General features: G+C 36.5%; 1 protein-coding gene across 13 annotated transcripts in view; it reads left to right on the top strand.

Moving 5' to 3' along the window:
* The window catches only part of SETD5 (SET domain containing 5), a 78,199-nt gene that overhangs the window by 12,940 nt on the left and 49,279 nt on the right, over positions 1-15,980 (top strand). The window lies entirely within an intron of this gene.

The following is a 15,980-nucleotide window of genomic DNA, read 5'->3' as shown; positions in this document are numbered from 1 at the left end:
AGAACACAGTCTGGGTGCTAGGAGTGTTCATGGCTCTTGGGTTGGTCCTTGTTCCTAGGACTTTTTCAATGGACAGAACTAAAAACTGGTTTCTTTTCTTTCCTTTTTTTTTTTTTGTTTGTTTCTTTTAAAAATATCACTTGTTCATATTTGATAACTTTTTTTAATTCAGTAGTATGTAATTTTTTGTGTAAACCTAATCTTTTCCTCATTCTCCAAATTCCAGTTTCCGCTAACACTAGTGCAATTACTGTTTGCTTTGTCCCACATTGCACACACAACAGTTTTAGAATGTCAGAAAAATATGATCACTGGAAAGTGAGTTTGTGCTCTTAGGTTATATCCTCTAAGGGTGTATAGTCAAATTACAGTGTTTTATAGTCTCTTGAATTAACTCTTCTCTATGTGGTTATGCTACCAACTTGGTACACAGTGAAGTTAATTTGTTTCAATTCAATTCAGATTTTTCAGGGATTACTTTCTGTTTTGTAATACATAAAATAGCAGTACTAAATGAAATGTAAAAATCTGCCTGTAGTCGGGGAAATCTACCTTATAGTCTTTTCTATTTCTGTTCTCCCTGTCCCTGTATGTAAGACTTGACAGAGTCATCTTGAATACTTAAGGTGATTTTGTCATAGTATTTCTTTAGTAACACAAAAAGCATTTAAGTTAATTTACTAAAATTATCTGCCTTTAGGGGCGCCTGGGTGGCTCAGTAGGGTGAGCGTCCGACATTGGCTCAGGTCATGTTATCGTGTTTGTGAGTTGAAGCCCCACATCAGGCTCGCTGCTGTCAGTGTGGAGCCCACTTCGAATGCTCTGTTCCCCTCTCTCTGTGCACCTTCCCTGCTCATGCTCTCTCAAAAATAAATAAACGCTTAAAAAAAATTACCTGCTTCTAGATTTTCCAGTAACTAATAATTATTTTTTTAATTCATGGAAGAAAATCATAGACTTTTCTGCTCTTCTAGGAGCCAGAATTTCTTGCCTTAATATATACAATTCAACCTTTCTCTAGTAAAAGTGATCTCTCTTGAAGTGTTAGATTATTTTCCATTTGTCTTCAATGATTTCAAGTACTTAAACCTGACTACCACTTGGGACACTGGTGCTTCTTGTAGTAGAAAGCTCATCAGTTAACATTCCTTGAATGGTTCACTCTTAGACCTGAAAATAAATTATCTTAGAAAGGATGTCATCTACTCTTTATTTTTGTTTATTTTAAGTTTATTTATTTTGAGAGAGAAGAGCATGCATGTGCCTGCATGAGCAGAGGAGAGGGGCACAGAGAGAGGGAGAGAGAATCCCGAGCAGGACTCAGTTTCATAAATGCTGAGATAATGCCCTGGGCGAAAATCAAGAGTTGGATGCTTAACTGACTGAGCCACCCAGGTGCCTCCTTTTTAAATCTTTATTCAGGTATAGTTGACAAAATTATAGTACATTGTATCTAACATGATGATTTGATATACATTGTGAAAGGATTCCAACAATTGTTAGGACAACTAACTTTTTTGAGGTGGTGGTGAGAAACTTTTAAGTTCTAATCTCTTAACCAGTTTCAAATCTGCAATACAGTATTATCAACTCTAGTCACTGTATTATATATAAATCAGATCCTCAGACTTTATTAATCTTTATAATTAAAGGTTTGTATCCTTTTACCAACCTTGCTGTTTCTCCTACACCCCAGCCCCTGATAGCCACCATTCTGTTCTGTTCAGTGAGTTCAAAAAAAAAAATTTTTTTTAATAACTCCACATATAAGTGATGCCATGTAGTATTTATCTCTGTCTGGCTTATTTCACATAGCATAATGCCATCCAGTTTTTTTCATGTCACAAATGGCAGAATTCCCTTCTTTTTTATGGCTGAGTAATATTCCACTGTATGTAAATAGCACATCTTTTAATCCATTCATCCTTTGGCACTTAGATTGTTTCCATACATTGGCTGTTGTGAATAATGCTGCTGCAAACATGGGAGTACAGATAACTTTTCAAAGCGATTTTGTTTTCTTTGGCTGTATACCCAGAAGTTTGATTGCTGGGTCATATGGTAGTTCTATTTTTAATTTCTTGAGGAACCTCCATACTGTTTTCCATAATGACTGTACCAGTTTACATTCCCACCAACAATGTACAGGGTTCTTTTTTTTTTTTCCCCTACATCCTCACTAGCATTTGTTCTCTTGTTATTTGAGAATAGCCATCCTAACAGGTGTGAGGTGATCTCTCATTGTGGTTTTGATTTGCATTTCGCTCATGATAAGTGATGTTGAACACCTCCCTATTCAAGGACCTGTTGGCTCTTTTTAGGTCTTATTTGGGATAATGTCTCTTCGGGTGCTTTGCCCATTTTTCAGTTGAGTTTAGTTGATTGGTTATGTGTGTGTGTGTGTGTGTGTGTGCGCGCTGTTGAGTTGTATCAGTTTCATATACATGCACACACACGTATATGTCTCACATGTTTGTTTTTGAGAAAGAGAGAGTGTGCACATATGCAACCGGGGGAAGGGCAGAGAGAGAGGGAGACAGTATCCAAAGCGGTTTCTGTGCTGATAGCAGAGAGCCCGATGTAGGGCTCAGACTCACAAACCTGACCTGAATGAAGTCAGACACTTAACTGAGTGGGCCACCCAGGTGCCCCTCTTACATATTTTTCACATCAACCCCCTTATCAGATACGTGGTTTGCAAATATTTTCTCCCGTTCCATAGGTTGCCTTCTCATTTTGTGATGGTTACCTTTGCTGTGCAGAAGGTTTTAGTTTGATATCCCGCTTGTTTATTTTTTTATTTTGTTGCTTTTGTTTTCTGTGTCAGATCCCAAAATCACTAACAAGATCAATAACAAGGAGTTTTCTTCTAGGAGTTGTACAGTTTCAGGTCTTACATTCAAGTCTTTAATCCATTTTGAGTTGATTTCTGTGTACGGTATAGGGATAGGAGTCTTGTTTTATCCTTTTTTTTTTTTTTTTTCCTTTTTTACTGTTTATTTTGAGAGAGAGCAAGCCAGGGGAGAGGTAGAGAGAGAGGCCGAGAGAAACTCCCTCTGTCAGTGCAGAGTCCGACGTGGGGCTCCATCTCACAAATCATGAGATCATGACCTGAGCAGAAACCAAGAGTCTGAAACTTAACCAACTGAGCCACCCAGGTGCCCCTAGTTTCATTCTTTTGTAAATGGATTTTCACTTTTCCCAGCATTATTTATGGAAGAGCCTGTCATTTCCCCATTGTATATTCTTGGTGCCTTCGTTGAAAATTTATTGAATGTACACACACACACACACACACACACACACACTTAATTCCTGGGCTTTCTAGTCTGTTCCATTGGTCTGTGTGTCTGCTTTTATGCCAATACCATACTTTTTCATAACCACAGCTTTTTAGTCTGAAATCAGGAATTGTGATGCTTCCATCTTTGTTGTTCTTTCTCAAGATTGCCAAACTACTCAAGATCTTTTGTGGTTCTATAAAAGGAATTTTGGGATTTTTTTTCTACTTCTGTGAAAAATGCCGTTGGAACTTTGAAGGGATTACATGAATCTGTAAGTCACTTTGGATTGTATGGACATTTTAAAAGTATTAATTCTTCCAATCCATGAACATGGACTACCTTTCCATTCAATTGTGTTTTCATTTCATTTATCAATGTGTTAACAGTTTTCGTTATACAGATCTTTTACTTCTCTGGTTAAATTTATTGCTAAGTACTTAATTCTCTTTGATGCTGTTGTAATTGGGATTGTTTGCCTAATTTCTCTCTCCTGTAGTTGTTAGTATGTAAAATAACTATTTTGTGTATTGATTTTGTATCCTGCAACTTTATCTAATTTGTTTATCTAACAGCTTTTTGGTGGAATAATTAGGGTTTTCTAGATATAGGATACCATGTCATCTGCAAACAGACAATTTTCCTTCTTTTCTGATTTGGATGCCCTTTATTTCTTTTTCTTGTCTAGTTGCCCTGGTTAGGACTTCCAGTGTTATTTTGAATAAAAGTGATAAGAATGGACATTTTTGTCTTGTTCCTGATCTTAAAGGAAAAGCTTTTCACCACTGAATATGATGTTAGCTAAGATTTGTCATATATGGCTTTATGTTGAGGTGTGTTTCACCTGTACCTAATTTGTTGACAGTTCTTCTTATCATGAAAGGATATTGAATTTTGTCAAGTGCATCTATAGAAATGATCATACTATTTTTGTTCTTCATTTTGTTAGTGTGGTGTATCTCATTTATTGATTTGGATAGTTGAACCATTCTTCTATCCCAGAAATAAATCTTACTTGATCGTGGTGTATAATCCTTTTAATTTAGTGTTGAATTCAGTTTGTGAATATTCTCTTGAGGATTTTTTCATCAGTGTTCATCAGGGCTCGGGCTCGTCGGTGGCTTAGTTGATTGAGCATCCGACTCTTGATTTTGGCATGAGTCATGATCGCAGGATCGTGGGATTGAACCAACCCTGCGTCAGGTTCCATGATGAGTGAGGAGCTGGCTGAAGATTCTTTCTCTCCCTCTTCCCCTCTCCCCCTCTCACACACCTGCTCTTTCCCTCTCACCCTCTTTTTCTCTCTCTCTCAAATAAAAATAAAATGTTCCTCAGGGCTATTGGCTTGTGGTGTTCTTGTCTGACTTTGGTTATCAGGGTAATGGTAGCCTTGCAAAATGAGTTTGAAAGTGTTCCTTTTTCTTAAATGTTTTGAAAGGGCTTTTTGTTGGTTTTTTTTTTTTAGTCAGGATTAGTTTGAGATTGAGGAATGCCAAAATGAATTCAGAACGGCTGATAATATTTTAAGACACAGGAATGGAGGTTCTAGGAAAGGACAAAATGGTGGGCTAAAGTTATTTTTCTCCCTTCCCCCCAGAACAAAACAGGAACTAAGTAAGATGCATGTTTTCTTTTTTAAAAGAATCTACTTTTTAGAGGTACATGCTGCAATATGGATGAAATGATACGTTGCTGGTGTTTGTTTTAGAGTGGAGGAGGGGTAATAGATGAAACAAGATTGACTAAGAAAGAGTTGGTAATTGTTGAAATAATGATGAGTAAATGATGTTATTTATAAAGCTTTACTTTTATACTTGTTTGAAATTTTTTTGCGATAAAATCTTTTAAAGTTTAAAATAAAAGTACAGAGGCGCCTGGGTAGCTCAGTCGCTTAAGCATCTGACTTCGGCCCAGGTCATGATCTCACTGTGAGTTTGAGCCCCGCATTGGGCTCTGTGCTAACAGCTCAGCTTGGAGCCTGCTTCAAATTCTGGGTCGGTCTCTCTCTCTCTCTCTCTCTCTCTCTCTGCCCCTTCCCTGCTTGCACTTTCTCTCTCTCTCTCTCTCTCTCTCTCTCTCTCAAAAATAAATAAACATTTAAAAAAAATTTTTTTAAATAAAAGTACAGACTTGGGGGTTGCGGGTCTTGGTAAAGCCAACATAGTAAACACACTCAGTTGTTTATGTCTCCCCAGTAGTATTTATTACTAGCCCTCTGAGCCCAATTTCTCTTATGACTGTCATATGATATTTTCAGTCAACAGAAAAATGGAATAGCTACATAGATATATAATGACTTTGTACTAAAAAGAGATTTTAGTGTTTTAAAGGAATCTATAGATTCTGGAAATCATTCCTGACAGGATGACTGAGGAAACATTTGGATAAATTAACAGTATATTCTGTATACAACAGATTTCATTTTATGAGATATTTGAATTTCTGAAAAGATAACCTGTGTGTATCAGACTGAAGTCAAACAGTAAAGATTTCTCTAAGAAAATTGATAGGGTATTTTGACTAAGGGTGCAGTTTACTCAGTTGACTGTTAGCAAATCATAGTGTTAGAGGACTTGGCAAGTTACTAGTAAGATTCAAACTGTTGCTTCCTCTCTGTCACTTTATACTATTGCCTTGAAAGCCAGAAAATGGTTCCAGTTTACTTCTTTAATAGTTTAACCCTACATACCAAAAGTGGGTAGTTGGCACATTGCCAGGTATCTTGCTAGATTCTCTTCTGAATGCTATCTCACTTAATTCTCACAATAGTGCAGTGGAATGGTTTACAAATGAACAAATTGAATCAGAGTGATCACACAACTAGTAACAGGTTGAATTGAGTCCTTATGATTCTAGGATCTTTTCATTATACTGTATTACCTATCTTATTTAAGGAGCCTTCTGTCTCCACCAGTGCTTTACATTACACACCCATGACCTACTTATATTGTAAACTGGAAGGTTGTTTTGTTTTTTTTTTAAGTTTATTTAGAAGAGTGAGATGGAGCACGTGCACGCACGCGCGCGTGCGCGCACACACACACACACACACACACACACACGAGTGGGGAGGGACAGAGAGAGGGAGAGAGAAAATCCCAAGCAGACTCCTTGCTGTCTGCAGACAGCCTGATGCAGGGCTCACTCTCAGGAACTGTGAGATCATGACCTGACCTGAAATCAAGAGTTGGATGCTCAACCAACTAAGCCACACAGATGCCCCTAAACTGGAAGTTTTACTCTTCTAACCCCTTCACCTAACTCTTCTAACCCCATCCACCCTAAATCTTTATACTTTCAAAATACTATTTTGCCCAAAAAGATTGGGAACCACTCATATAAAGTTATCATTGGTTGTCTACAAGAGATTTGTCAAATCTGGGTACTAAATTTTTTTTTTTTTTTAATCTTAGTCTTTATATTGGTCACCAAGTACTGAAAAGGAAAGGCAGCATTCAAAACCAGTAATGTTCAGGATTTAGAAATATTTTACGTGGGGGAAAAATAAGTTTATAAATAGATGTTTTAACCAAAAGGGAAAATAGCTTGTGAACCTAAGATACTTTGTTGTTTTACTGTACTTACTCAGTGCTAGAATTCAGGGCTTTGCTTAGGGTCAAATTATGATATGACAGGAAAACCAACAGAGATGATTAAAGGAGACAATAAAATGACTGGTAAAACTTAGCATGGTATATTGTGATTATATTTTGCATAAGAATTTGGAGCTGCTTACTGTGCCAGTTGTATTCATTAACTAAAAAGTGCTATTTTGTCCATGTCCTGGGGCTAATTTATTATAAGAATTAATTAACAAATGAGAATTTTGGCCTAAATACAGCTGAAATGTTTACTGAAATTGGATCAAAGATGAGCATTTGTGTCAAGGTTTTAAAATCATTTTTCATATTAAGATGTCTAGAGAAAATGTTTACAATCCATAAGTTAAATATTTTTGTTTTGCATGATGGGAATTTTTTAAGTTCCTTTGTCTAATAACACACCACTGGCTATTTGGTCCAGAGATGTTCCTTCTCTTGGGCTTCTAGGGCAACAATGTATTCATCATTTCAAAGATTTCATTTTACTCAGGGACCTGCTGTATGAGTAAATGGAGGCTTGTTTTTGGCTTAGGCAAAACAATGTATATCACTGTTCCTTTGAGTTGATCATTATCTTCCATCACTGTCACTTTTTACTTATTTACTTAAAAAAGTTTTTTAGTGTTTATTTTTGAGGGAGAGAGAGAGAGAGAGAGTGCAAGCAGGGGAGGGACAGAGAGAGAGACAGACACAGAATCCGAAGCAGGCTCCAGGCTCCGAGCTGTCAGCACAGAGCCCGACCCGGAACTCCAGCCCACCAACAGTGAGATTATGACCTGAGCTGAGGTCGAACACTCAACAGACTGAAGCCACCTAGGCACCCTGTCAACTTTTTAAATTATTTAATTTTATTGCTATTGATATATAGCTTATGGTGAGTAGTTTGGTGATAAAATGTGTAGTGGTATATATTTGCATTGACAGTGATTTGAACTTACTTTCCACCACAGGGACCTTTAGATATGATTTGTGGTTAAAATAGGAATCATTCATACACATCCCAAATGCTTTTCTTCTGCGACACCATTATTACTGAATTCTTTTTTTGACTGGAGAGTGCTCCCCAGTTGAGTATTCTGTTTGTCATCACTAAGACTCTCCTGGTACTCTAAGAAACTGCTTGCTAAAAAATTAAGAACACCTTGGTCACTACCTCACATATGAGCTATTGCTTGTATGATGTAATCATTTCTTATCTCTAATGCACAAGTTTATGGAATATCACACTTTACCTACTTTTGGGGTGTTTCTGTGTTTTATCCACTTTTCTTCACTGGCATATAGCATATTTAGAAATGCTGTGTTAACAGCTGTGGATCATGTGTATACTTGTAGTTAGCTTTGCTATAAGGAGAGATTTGCATTCCTAAGAATACAAGAAATTTTATTAAACTCCGGTCAAAAAAAATAATTGCTTATAATGTTTTTTCTTTAGAAAAAGTTATTAAGACTTTTTATAGCCGTAAGTATATAATTGCAAAACCTAAACATTACTCAGCAAATCTGTCAACCGATGAATTATATTAAGCTGTTTATCCATCTTAACTTTTGCCAAAAAATGATAACGTTCTCTATCACAACCACCTACCATTATAGGCAGACACTCTTACCCATTTTTATGATAAACGAGGGATAGCTTCACTCAGCAGATGTGATGTGTAAAACTATTTCTGGGATTTGCTGTAAAATAATTCTGTGGAAGGGGTTACAGATAAAGTAAGGTTAGCCATAAGTTGATTGTTTAAAACTGGGTAAGGTTTATGAATTCATTACAGAGTTTGCTTTGCTTTTGCATTTGTTTGGAATTTTTCATAATAAGATCTTTTTCAGATGTTAAAAATACGGGCACCTGAGTGGCTCAGTTAGTTAACCTCACGATTTGTGAGTTTGAGGTTCCGGTGTTCCAGCGCAGAGCCTGCTTGGGATTCTCTCTTCCTCTGTCTCTGCCCCTCCCGTGCTCATGCTCTCTTGGCTCCCTCTCAAAATAAACTTTTCTTTTTTTTAAAGAGCCATTTAAAAAGATGCAAAAAATAACATCAGGATAAGTAAGTAGTCTGAACAAAATTTTGAAGAACAGATTAATAGGTATTAACAAAGGAGGTCTTGTTCCATTCAGGCAAAGGAGTTTGAACCCAATAGGTAATAGGGAACCATTATAGATTTCTAATAGTGGAATGATAATGATCAAAGTTATGCTCTAGAAGGGTTAAAGTAAGGAAAGAATGAAGAGTAAATTGGAGGGCTGAGAGCCCAGAGGTAGTGAGATCAGTTCATTGCTATAACGCAGCCTTAAAATTGTAAAGAGGTGATTAATGTTGGTGAATGGATGGGTAAAATATAGCGTATGAAACATTTCAAAGGAGAAGGAATAGCTCTGCATTTAGGCCCTCAGGTGCTAATGCCAATGCAGCAAAAAGGAGAGAGGGTTGTTTTTTTGTTTTTTGTTTCGTTTTTGTTTTTCGGTTTTTCCCCTCATTTGTCTAGGGCTTAAAGGACCATTTGGGTGTCTTGAATTTGGAGGCATGGTAAAAATGTAGTCAGTATTTTGGCTCTTTGAGTAAATCAGTATCAACAAGCCTCTTAAGTTTTAAAGTTTTTTCTCTTTCCAAATGGAATTTAAAATGAAGGACATCCCATTTTATACTATTAGACAAAGCTGCCAGAACAGAGTTTTTTGGCATTTGTGTGTGTGTGTGTGTGTGTGTGTGTGTGTGTGTGTGTGTGTTTATTTAACTAATCTCTACACCCAACCTGGGACTTGAAATCACGACCCTGAGATCAAGAGTCACATGCTCCTACCACAGAGCTAGCCAAGCACCCCTAGAATAGTTTTGATAAGTTGTTTGAAACCAGAGAGCTCAAATCTTCCAAATTACTTGAATTTTTTCCATCAGAACCCTGCAAGTGCCATGCCAGCCAGGTTATAGGTGGCTAGCATAATTTATTTTATTATTGGAAAAAGAAATTGAGATCTTGGTGCAAGTTAAAAGTTATCTCATGGGACAACCATAAGAAAATACTTTGGTTCTGAAATAATACTTTATCTATATTTTGCTTTGAAGATTCCCGCCCAAGTTTAGTGAAAAAGCAACTGAGAGCTCTTACTTAGTATATAAGAATTTCACAGGACAATAGCACTCCAATCAGTAGTCTTAAAAGTGCATTAGAATTGTTGAGAATTGCAGTTAACTTTCAATTTAGAGTTTTCTTCTAGACTATAGAGCCTTCTCTAATGTAGAGTCTTTGAAAGAGAAAACTCACTTTATGAGCAGAGTTAGAATTGAAATTATTTAAAACCTTATGAGAAAATTGACCAGCCTTCACACTATGTGGGACTGTGTAAAATGGTTTTGACTTTGGATGGTGGTTTGACATCTCTGATACATGCTTCATGACATTTTAGTAGTTCCACGTCTAGGAAAGTATCCTAAGAAAATGTGTATGTTAAAGAAAGGCATATGTACGTGACTGTTAAATTGTTTATATTATGGAAAATTAGCAACACTCTAAGCGTGCACCTGCACAGGATTGACTTAAATTATAGTAGATCCATAGGCTAGAATACTGTGCCAGCTTTTAAGAGGAAGAAGTAGGTATGTACATAATGTATATAGAAAGATGTCTAAAACCTGCTAAATGAACAAAGCAGATTACAGAACAGTAGAGTTATCACTTTTATTTTTGGAGTATCTTTGGGAAGTGGAATTATGTGAGAATTTCACTTCTGCTTTTTATGCTTCTGTAATGTTTGCGTATTTTTACAGGCATTTGTTATCTTTGTAATATGTTAAGAATTAAGATACAGCTGTTGGTTAGGGAGGGGACTCTAGTTTGCATATCAGAATTGTTAAGCTTTAAATTCCTTTATTGCTATATACTTAGCCACCTGGTCTGCCTGTTAATCACAAAACATGTATGGTCAGGTTCTGTTTGTCTGTTTTGAGGGTGCTTGCTGCCTGTTGTCCTTCATTGTTAATAGAATTTTCCATGAGACTAGTCAGTGATAAGTCTTGTCTAAACAATTGAAGAGATTTATAAAAGTCTTTCTATAAGAGATTCCTCTGTGTCACTGGTAAACTGTGGAGTGGTTTGGGGTTGCTTTCTTTGAGGGGAAGGTGTTGTTTTCTCTTCAGAATGACTCATTAATTGTAGAGGCACACTTCAGGATTTTTTTCCCCCTTCATGGTTGTGAAAATGCAGTACTTGGCACATAGGCAAGCCTAAAGAGTTTTGCAAATTGCCTACCCTCTCCTACTTTGGATAAGAGAAACATCTTAAAATAGTACTTAACGTAGTTTTTATAGATAGTAGTTGCTCACTTCATGTTTGTTGAATGAATGAATGAATGAAGAAAAAACTGGCAAATCTAGATACTATAAATCACAAAAGAGCCAGGAAATTTAATCTGGATTTGTGTGTGTAGCATAGCACCAATAATAATTGATGCTTAAGTTTTAAAAATTTGTTTTAATTCAGATGTTGCTGTCTAAAGTAAACAGTAGTTACTTTAGGGGTGCCTGGGTGGCTCAGTCAGTTAAGCATCCGACTCTTGATTTCAGCTCAGGTCACAATCTCACGGTTCGTGAGTTGGGTTCGTTGAGGTGGAGTTGGAGCCCCGAGTCAGGCCCTGCATTGGCAATGAAGAGATTCTCTCTCCCTCTCCCTCCCTCCCCCTCTGCCCCTCCCCCACTCTCTCACTCTCTCTCTCTCTCTCTCTCTCTCTCTCTCTCTCTCTCAAATAAACAAACTTTGAAAAAAATACACAATTACTTTAATAAATAGATGCCATGCTTTAAAATCTTAATTTTGTTTCTTTTGAGTGCCACAACTTTGTGTATCTGGCTTCTTACAAGTTAATTTTATTATTATTTTGAGAGAGAGAGACTGCATGCTTAAGTGAGCAGGGGAGGGGTAGAGAAGGAGAGAGAGAATCCCAAGCAGACTCCATGCTGTCTCACAAACTGTGAGATCATGACCTAAGCCAACATGAAGAGTCGGACACTCAAAACAACTGAGCCACCCAGGGCTGCCCCCCCCCCCAAAGTTAATATTTTTGTAGCTCTGTTTCTTCACCTGTAAAATAATAAATTAGATTCTAAACTTTAAATTCCTAGATTTTTTATGAACTGTAGGAATTTTGCCCAAATACTGAAAGTATAACAGATATTAATGCTTCATAAATGTGTACAACCCACTTCGTCTGGAGTAAGGAAATATGGTTCCCATTTCAGGGCTTGAAAATGAAAAGGGTTTGTACAGAGGAGGCAAAACGTAGAGGAGTGAGATGTTCTTTTCTTGTGGTACATGGCTCTAAAGTATGCTCTGAGGCTTCCAACACAGTAGGACAGAACCTTCAGAAAGTCTTGACAATCTCTCTTTAAAGAACTCTTGAAAGTTCTTTGAGGGTGTCATCTTTATTTAATACTTAGAAGCCTAAAGTGTTCTTGGTTCTTCTTAAGGATAGAGACTGTGCATCTTTGGTTAGTTTTGCAGTAAATATCAGTTTATCATTGTTAAATGAGGTGTAAATAAAATACTTTTTTTTTTCAGTGTTAACCTAAAATAATTTAAGATCGTAGTATTTAGTTTCATTATTTATGGTGTACTCTTATCCTAACAGTACTCCCCCTTCCTCCAGGAACAACTAAGTATATCTTGTCTTCTGTAATACTGCCATTAATGAAATTTTTCATGGGGAAAGAAATTTTTCTTGTGTACTAAAATAGGATTTTTAAAAAACTCGGTTTTAATTACCTCCTGTTCAAGTAAACTTAGAGCTTTTATAGACATCTGTTTATTATGCCATGCCTAATAGCCCCTAAAGGGAGTGTGAATTTAGGCAAAGGAGCCAAGGGATAAACAAATGCTGCAGAAGAGGTGAGAGAAAAAGAAACTTTATCTTGACTCTAAATTACTTAAAGTTTCTTTAAAAACATTTTTTTTTTGATGTTTGGTTTTTTTTTGAGAGAGAGAGAGAGAGACAGTGCAAGCAGGCATGGGGCAAAGAGAGAGGGAGACACAGCATCTGAAGCAGGTTCCAGGCTCTGAGCTGTCAGCATAGAGCCCGATGCAGGGCTCAAACTCCTGAACCTTGAGATCATGACCTGAGCCAAAGGTCAGCCGCTTAACTGACTGAGCCATCCAGGCGCCCATAAATACCTTTAGTCTTCATTGTTTACCCCCAGTTTTTTTCTTTTCTTCTTTATCTTCAGACCTGAACTTCTTCTAGATTCTTAGCCTGCATTAAGTTGCTTCAAATCCTAATTTATAGTTTATACCATCCCAGTTATATGAACTTTTTGCCACATCTCTTAGCACTTTCTCTTAGAGTTCATCTCTTATTTTCCAATAATTCTTCTGTGTTTATCACTTATCTCTGCTACACGGTTTTTTGTTTGTTTGTTTGTTTGTTTGTTTTCTTATTTACTGGCGTATCCTTTTCTCAGGTTACTTTAGCAAAATTAAAATACACACCCTTTGGAGAATAGTGAAAATAATTGTTAGCCACATTCAGGTTATAGTAGCAGCTCCTCTTCCCATCTATTTAAAGGCTGTAGAGAGCCATTTAAACTATTTGCTACAAATGCTAGTCTATATGTACCTGTGAGTGAGCAGGACAAGTATTATTCTTTCTTTTGTACAGATGAGAAAACTGAGACTTTGAGACCCTGCATGCATGAATTGCCTAAGCCAATGCCAGGATTCATAGATACCTGGAGCAGAAAAAAACCCAATGAGATTTTACTTTGAGGAATTTAAAGATTGTGTATAAAAAGTGACTTTTCTGAGATCACCAAATTATTTAAGTTCTAGGCTAGAACTCAGATTTCCTACATCTTAATATAGTACTTTTTCATAACATTTTCTTTTCTCAAGGTCACAAGCTTATATGTTACAGTACAATGACAGTGTTTTACTTTGATTACTTGTTTGGGTTGAAGATGGAAGATAAAACATATAAGTGGCAACTGCCACATTAGTTCCCAGACAAGTTGGTCCTGTAGATAAAATGCATTTGTGTATTAATTGCACTTTGAAGTACTCTCTGATTTAAACATTGAGGGTAATAGTCATATTAAAAACCTTCCAATATTCTTTTCCCATCACTCCTTTTTACTATTTTGTAAAGTTGTTCTAAAGAGGAAACAAGTGTAGAAATACTTAGGAATAAATTCAACTTAAGTGTGTAAGAAAATTTTGAGTAATCAGTAGGTTCAGAAATTAAATCTTAAGTAATGGCAGTTTTGTTTTAATTAATGGCTATTTTGAAAATATTTTCATTAATTAATGGCCTTATTTAAAATTTTTCTGAAAAAATGTTTTTCTCTTAACTGAGTTAAGTATATTCACTTCTTTGACTGCTGTAGCTCTTTTATTGCTTTAGAGTTAGTCTAGACAGAATAGTACACTGGGCTAAATATATTGATTTCAGGAGACATCTTAGATGCTTGTGTTTTAGTGAATCCCAGTTTAAGAGATTGCTTTCAAAAGGAAGAAATTTGGTTGATTGTAGCTTATGGCTAGTTGGAATTCAGAGAACTGAGAGCTTTTATATGCAGGGTCCTTTACGTAGTAAATGAGGGGCAGAAATCCTAATAATTTTATGAAAGTATTCTATGTACAACTTAATGCTAAAACTCTGGAAAGAAACCAGACCTAGGAGGTAAGGAATCTAGGGAGGATTTTTAAATTGAGGATGTTTATAATTTTAATTCCAAAATAGGAAGTTGTGGCTAATAGGATGAAAATAATCATTAACCCTCTTAAAAGATCTGAAGTAATAATGTTGCCCTTGAGAAAAGTAAGCATTGCAGATTGTGATATCATTCAACCTGTTTATGCCAGCCTAAACAAGAAGAGATGTTCTCCTTTTCTGTAATACATACCTATCTTTAACATATTGGGTCTCACATAATTTGAAAAATAACTGTAAAATATACTTTTCTGGCCCTGAATTAGTGAGTGTGCATATTTGTCCTTACTTTGAAATCTCATAATTGGGCCCTAGATTCGAGTGATTTTCATATATAGGGAAGCCACTACTACTTTTCAAAACGTTTTCTAATGAGAGTAAGGAAAATCTCAACCGTTTTGTTAACACCTTGCCTTTAAAACCTTGTTGTTAATATGCTTGGAGAATTATATTCATTAAAATAGAAATGCTTTCAGTGATGTATTTAAATTTTAGTTACGGATGATTGAGATTGGAAAACCAAAACAATTAAAAGGGACGTTTTGGGAAGATGGCTTGTTTGTATATATTTAATGTGTATTCACTTATATGTTTTGTCAGAGACCAAAATTGAGGAAGAGATGTGGCTTCTGGGGGTTTGTGAAGAGAGTTGATCAGAGATTGCTCCTTGGCTGAGTTGCTGTCTGCATAGGCTGTTAACAATTGTTTCTCTGGCAGCAGATCTTGTTCATCAGGATTGCATCATTTCTGGGAGAATGGCCAAGGTCCACAGCCTCAGTACAAAGACTGTCTGAAGCATATGAGGCCTGTTCTCTTTCTAAAGCGGCACTCCTCTTCCTGCCAGTCCTCTTCACAGGATTACTGAAGCAGACTTGTTCTGAATTTCTTTCATTGGATTGGCTGTTTATTGGACTCTTGTCTCCCAGCTGCTTCCGGCTCACCTGGCTGATGCAATTTCTTTTTCTGAAATCTCTGTTGGAATTGTTCTGAAAACACTTTTTGTGTGTCTGTTCTGAGAGTGACCAGATAGATCACACGGGTCTTGTGCTTTCAGCAAGTCATATAGAGAAGAGACTGTCAGAATGACACAGAGACTATTGACCATTTCTGAACCCAGTTAAAAAGATGGGTAATTATAAAACATTTCTGGCATCTTCTAATTAACAGTATTTTCTCCAGAAACTGTGTATGTATGTAAATGGTGACTTCTCAAAAAAGTACTTAGTACTGGGAGAGTGGTTGGTTCTGCTTCTGAATCCAAGAACTTACTACTGTTCCTGTGGATTCTGATGACTTGTTCTGGAAATAGTCAAATTGATATGAAATTGAAATTCTGGTGCATTCATTTTCCCCCTACTGTATATTCATATATTTAGTTCCCTTTTCCTCCTGTCGTTTCTTATC

The sequence above is a fragment of the Acinonyx jubatus genome, chromosome A2 (genome assembly GCF_027475565.1).
Source record: "Acinonyx jubatus isolate Ajub_Pintada_27869175 chromosome A2, VMU_Ajub_asm_v1.0, whole genome shotgun sequence".
Lineage (NCBI taxonomy): Eukaryota > Metazoa > Chordata > Mammalia > Carnivora > Felidae > Acinonyx > Acinonyx jubatus.
The sequence above is the reverse complement of the archived record's forward strand: the minus strand, read 5'-3'. Positions and strand labels throughout refer to the sequence as shown.